General features: G+C 39.6%; 1 protein-coding gene across 1 annotated transcript in view; it reads right to left on the reverse strand.

Annotated features, from left to right (window-relative positions):
* LOC128379480 (NACHT, LRR and PYD domains-containing protein 3-like) overlaps nucleotides 1-6,747 on the reverse strand; it is a 163,609-nt gene that overhangs the window by 102,068 nt on the left and 54,794 nt on the right. The window lies entirely within an intron of this gene.

The following is a 6,747-nucleotide window of genomic DNA, read 5'->3' on the forward strand; positions in this document are numbered from 1 at the left end:
GTTCTCCATGGAATGATGTTGGACATTGACTGGTTGATCATCTCAGCATCATCAATAGCTACTCACATCTCTGAAAATGTCCGATCAGATTTCCAAAAACATGTAATTTGGACAAACTGATGACATATTGGCAATGCAAATGTTAACTTTCTCACCTGAAAAAATATGACTTAGTAAAGTGCTATATTAACAGTCCTACAGAGAAAATGACAACAGCTTAGCCTGGCTCAGAATCTCCACCATGTCACTGCCAGTTGATGTGACATGCGTTCTTGGATAATTGGTAATTTGGTCATTTTATTGACATTTTTTCTATTATGTTGTCATGTGTGCTGTTAATATACAGCTGTATTCAGCACTTTTAGCCCAAGACAAATTTCCTTCTCTACAATAAAGTTTATTTTATCTTATGGATAGGGTGCACTGTAAAAGATCCATTCATTGGATCCTCCAAATTTGGGCAAAGAAGGTTGTATTTCTCAGCCGTATTTGAATGTGCCTTGGAAATGGAACAGCCTTAGTTTCATCACTGTGAGGCATTTGGTCTTCAATTTCAGCCTTTAAAGGATGAAGCCCCTGAATTGAGACACATCTTTATAGACACACGAGGTTGGTGTTTATGTTGCCAACTAGGTACAGCTCGTGTCTGTACACTTGGTACATTGGCCATATAAAAACAGACTCCAAAACATGTAGAGGTGAATCTGTTTCTTTTTTTATGTTACAAATTTGCATGTCAAAGAAGACACACTAATTAGTTCCATTTGAGGAACAATCAGCTGTTTGCAGCCTTTGTCTCTCGAAAAGCAAAAGACTTCCAAAATGTCCGCCAGATGGTGTGATGTCACCTGAAAGGCGGCTACAGTCACATGACATTTTTATAATATCTGTCACTGTGTTCCATTCACTCACGTTGTTTTATTTCATTTTCTCTCTCTCTCATTCTTTTCCTCTCCGTTCATTCTTGTTGTTTTGATTGTCGTCTCCCTTCTGTGTCAAACACCTTCCCCCCCTTCGTGTCACCAACTTCCCACAATGCTGAGCATAGCGGGGCAGCACGACACCCGCAGTGCTTCACTTTCACGGACCCACGCGTCATTTTAGTGTCACATTTATCTATCTATCTATCTGTGTGTGTGTGTGTGTGTGTGTGTGTGTGTGTGTGTGTGTGTGTGTGTGTGTGTATCAGGTGGTACCTAGCCAGACCAGACCCCAATGGGTCCATGTCCCCTGACACACATAGACATACACACACAGAGCTCTGCCAGCTGCCCTCCTTCTTCTACAGGGAATTGAATACACTTCTACCACCAGCTGAGCTCAGAGAGAGAGAGAGAGAGAGAGGGAGCATCTGTCCCCATGAACAGGCAAACTCACTGTCCGTTATTTGTGTGTGTGAGTGTGTGCGTGCATGTGGTCACCTTTATGTGTAGAAGCGTACTTGTGTACTTCTATGTGTGTGTGTGTGTGTGTGTGTGTGTGTTTGTGTGTGTTTGTGTGTGTGGCCGTTCCAGGGGGTTAGTTTGATTAATGCCCACCCCGCCATCACTCCACCTTCACTCTGAACAGAAAAAAACAAAACACAAAGAGAGAGCGAGACAGAGAGAGAGAGAGAGAAAGAGAGAGAGAGAGAAAGAGACAGACAAACAGACAGACAGACAGAGAGAGAGAGAGAGAGAGAGGGGAGGTTAAACACTCTCCCTCTCTCTCTTTCTCTCTTCTCACTCTCTCTCTCTCTCTCTCTCCCTCCTTTTCATGCGGGCCCCACATCCTGTCAGAGCTGATTGATAGCCAAGACAATGATTGGACAGAAATATATAGAGAGAGAGTGAGCGAGCAAGGGAAAGGGGTGGACAGAGGGAGAGAAAGAGAGAGAGACAGAGAGAGAGAGAGAGAGGGGTGGGTACAAAGAGAGAGATCAAGCGAACCAATCAGGTTGCAGAAAGGGTGTTGAGTCACCAATGGCGAGGGAGAGAGGATGGTCGAGCAAGAAAGCGGGTGGAGTTTGATTGCCCCGATTGCACAAAGAGATGGAGGGAGCGAAAGAGACAGAGAGAGAGAGAGATAGAGAAAGAGAGTCTTTTGTTATTGAGCTTGTCAGTTTTTTTTTTGTCACATATGTCAATCCAACATCAGTAAATCTCTTTCACTGTGTTTTGATTGTGTGATAGTGTGTGATAGTGTGTGTGTGTGTGTGTGTGTGTGTGTGTGTGTGTGTGTGTGTGTGTGTATATGTGTGTGAAGTAAAGAGAGAGTGAGTGGGTATTTGAATAGTGAATGTGTATCATACATGTCTCAACTCAGCATATACACACACACGCACACACGCACGCACACACGCACACACACAGGCACATACACACACTTTCTGTTCCCTCTTCATATGTGTTGCAGTGTATCTGATTGTTATAGTTATATAGTCATCCACAGGTTTAACCACTACAATACAATACAGCACAAATAAGTTAATTACTTATAGATTTCATGTGAAATCTTGCTAATCAAAATTCATGAGTGTTTTTACAGTAAATTAAAATGATTGTGATATTCTAAGTTAAATGAATAATTCATCATTAAAGGGAACACCAATATTCATACTATTCATTATCAATAAATAGTTAATTGCATATATTAACTGTATGGAAACAAGTAGTGAGTTAATTATTACAGTTGGGATCAAATTACACTACCAGTAATTTTATAAATATTGAATAAAAAGCAGTAATGTTTCATTAGTTTCAACAAATAAAATTTGCATTAAATTAATATTGCATTGAGGTATAATTATATGCTATAATTATGACTTATTAAGGTAATACTTCTCAACTGACATGAACTCATAAAATATTTTATGACCTATAATAACTAAATGAAGAAAAATAATTTATGATTGGTCGCTTTTTTAAAATTGTTTTGATTATATTTAATAAAATTAATTAAATCAATTTCCCAGGTTTTTCTGGTGCTTCTTTGGATGAAGAATGCAGACAATTGAAAGTTCTGGAAAAGGCTAATAAGCAGAGATTTTTTATTTGTCATATTAATAATGACCTTTATATACAAAATCCCAACATAAAAAAATAAATAATATTAATATTAAAGTGCCTTTTTAAATTATTTGCATTTAAACTGGTTTTATTTTATGATTTAGTTTGACCTCCAAAAAGTGTGTGAGTGACATCATATGATTTATTTATGTGATTGTGAGGATAGGCAAATTATAGGACTTTAATATATTTTAAAATTAAACTTGAATTATAATTTTTGAGGAAAATTATATAGATTAAATATAAATTATTTAAATCCAGCATGTTGGAATAGATACTTTAAATTGTTGATGATTTAGTGATAAGTATTTATTTCTATTTATTTATCCATTCTAACTGCTTTTTATTTTTCAATTGACTTGTTTTGGAGCAGATCAGATTTATCCCATATCATAGCCTGTGACAGGTCAAACACACTCACACACACACACACACACACACACACACACACACACACATACACACATAGAGACACACACAGACACACACTTCTTCCCAGTGTGCTGTTCTTATTGAGTTAGGGAGCAGGAACCCATGTAGAGGGGCCTCGTTGATTGGGGAGATGTTGCAGCGGTGGCGCCGTGCTGCCTGTCTGTCCACCCCTTCCCTCTCTCTCTCTCTCACACACACACACACACACACACACACACACACACACACAAAGATGCTGCTCTGTTTCTCTCACGCAAATGTATGAAAACTCACAAACACATACACATTCTCATCAACACACATACAAACACACACAGGCACACAAACAGCTACACAGCGGCCAAACATTTGAGCAAATTGAGTTGCCGTTGTTCAGTAAATGTGATTTGGAGTACCAGGTCTGTGCGGAGAGCAGGGGTTAAGCGGGGGCCAATGAGGGGGTGTCTGAGTGCCCTGGTTCATTCAACAAACACGGCTTTGTAGAAGAGTAGGAGTAGGGAATCAATCAAAACTGGCATTTTTGGTTCTAAATTGAAGAGTCAAAGCATTTAATCAACTTTCTTAATTTTTAGCTCTGCCTTGCAGATATTTTACGAGAGTTCCACAGGTGTTAGGAGTCACCAGGAGATGGCGTTCAGGCAGAGACGTGCACATTTAGTGGGAGGAGAGATGATCATCGATCTATAAAACATCAGCAGCTGTTTCCACCCGACCGTCAAGCAAACTCCATGCAAACTTTCCTAATGTTCTAAAAGCTCTGCGGTGTTTCCATCAATAAAAATTTGCATGACTAGTAGCATCAGATAGGTTGATGTATTGTACTATTAAATAGGATGCAAACACAGAGTGCGCCAATTCCATATTGTATTCTAATAATGCAAGCAGTCATTTAATCAGTGTTGTGTTCTGGCAGCAACAACACAAGAAATGAATGTACAAGGAAATAATACATGCACATTAACAGATGTCAATCAGTAGTCTTATGTTCAATGAATTGCCCTGTGCTCATTACTGAAAAAGTCATAGTTTCAATGTGTGTGATAAGTAAGCGAAACAGTGTACGAGAGTAATGCTACAGAGTGAGTTTGAGCTAAACAGGGAGGTGGCACACTATAATAATAAAATCCATTTCTAAAAACAGGGCATCAGTGTTGAACAAAGATGAAGTTTGACCCGCACGTCTACCAGAACCAGCTGCACCAAAATATGGGATGCATGATTGAATTTGTCCAACCAACAGATGGTGACAAGATGGTGCAATGTGACCATATCTTAGTGGTCTGTTCTGAAAGACGTAACCCTGCATGGAATAAGAAGCCTGGACACTCATTTCATTTGAGGCAGTGGGGGTGTCCACTCAGAACGCTGTAGCTATTTAATGGTTTAAAGCGTACATACAGTTTATGCCTTGGACTTCATACAAGACTTCATAGCCAAGACTCAAACCTAATTGTGACTTTGTCCCACCTCTGGGGCCAAAAAACAGTTGTTGGGCCCCCTATCAACGCCCACTATACATGAAAGAAGAGCTACCTCCATCATTAAGGACCCCCACCACCCTTCTCACAGCCTGTTTTCCCTCCTGCTGACTCAGAAGAGGTATAGGAGCATTGCTGCAGATCCAGAGAGAATCTCAAACAGACTGAGCTGCTGCTAAACTGTTGTGTTTTTAATATGTTTTATTAGCTTATCGTGTGACTGATGTATTTGTTTTTATTTGAGGTATGATATTTCTTATTTATTACTATTTTTTTATGTACTGACTAGAGCTGGTGAGAAACAGTATTTCATTTGATTCTGTGTATGCAAATACTCAGTGAATGACAATAAAATCAATCTTGAATCTCGATTGTGTGATTCGTCAAACAGTTTGAATCATTTTTAAAACCTTTTGTCAAATTCCAAAAATTCTCTGGTAGCAGCTCCTGACATGTGAGTATTTGCTAGTTTCAGTAAACTCAACCTCTTTGTATCTTTGACGATATGGGGGCAACCTGGCGTTCAGTTGCCCATGTTACCCAGGTGATAATCCAGCCTTGTTCCTGCATTAGAAACCGTGAAACCCCAACTGGTCAAGGCAGATGGTCGCCCACCTATAGACCCTGGTTCTGCTTGTGGTTCCTTCCCGTTAAATAAGAGTTTTTCTTGCCGCTGTCGCCAAGTGCCAAGTGCTCATGGTGGAACCTTGGCTCTCTTTAAATTAAAATGAAGTGTACAGTCTAGACCCCAGTCTATGTGAAGATGACTTTTGTTGCGATTGTGATGTGTTTGTTTTGGTATATGGATAGTTGTTAGCTAGCATGCTGTTATTGCCGACTGTTAATTTGCTGAATGAAGAGGTTATTTTTCTTCTGGTGTTTCTGGCAATCATAGAACAGCTTCAGGTGCATTACCACCACTTTCTGTAGTATTAAATTACCTCTAGATTTTATATATGTGATTCTAGATATAATTACAAGTTTAAATGGGAGACAATGCTGGTTTTCTAGAAACTATAAAGTCAGTTTTCTTTTCTAGTGGCCATTTGATAAACTGCATTGTAGGACACTTGATTGACACTTTCTCAGAAAAGAAAACATATCAGACCAGAACAAGCAAGTCAAAGTTAATGATTGTTGTCAACTTTCCTATCCAGTGGAGCTCTGTTGGCTATATTTCTTGTGTCCTGACGTACAGCCAGTATGTGTGTGGCAGTGCCCAGTTATGCTGGGAAACTGTTGTGAGACTGTTTGACCTTTTGAAAACAGCATCCATCCTCTTCAATGAGTCATGACAAATATGTTAAAACCAGGAGAGCTGTTATTTCACTCTTTAGGGGCGTCAGCCAGAGCGCTAAAAGATTTCTTTCTCACGTTCTTTATTGCGATGCTGTGTTTTCTTTTCCTTCACACGCTGCAGGGCCTCCGGGTTGGAAAATCACACTTCACATTTTCATAATTTCTCACTCATCCGCAGAGACTGCCACTGAGGTCGACACGGGAATAAGGTCATTCGTCGATATTACAAGAAAACAATCACGGGAGGTCAATGGACATAGAAGCATGGAAGGAAATAGAAGACATATCATGGTTTTTATATGTGAAATGAATGGGAAATTTTTCACTTTGGTATACCTCTATGATGCACACACACACACACACACACACACACACACACACACACACATACACACGCACACACACACACACACACACACACAATCCTCCTTAGGCCAAGTAATAACAGTTACAAGCCGATAATCAATTATTCCTAAATTAATGAATATCCT

Source organism: Scomber japonicus, chromosome 18 (genome assembly GCF_027409825.1).
Source record: "Scomber japonicus isolate fScoJap1 chromosome 18, fScoJap1.pri, whole genome shotgun sequence".
Classification (NCBI taxonomy): Eukaryota; Metazoa; Chordata; class Actinopteri; order Scombriformes; family Scombridae; genus Scomber; species Scomber japonicus.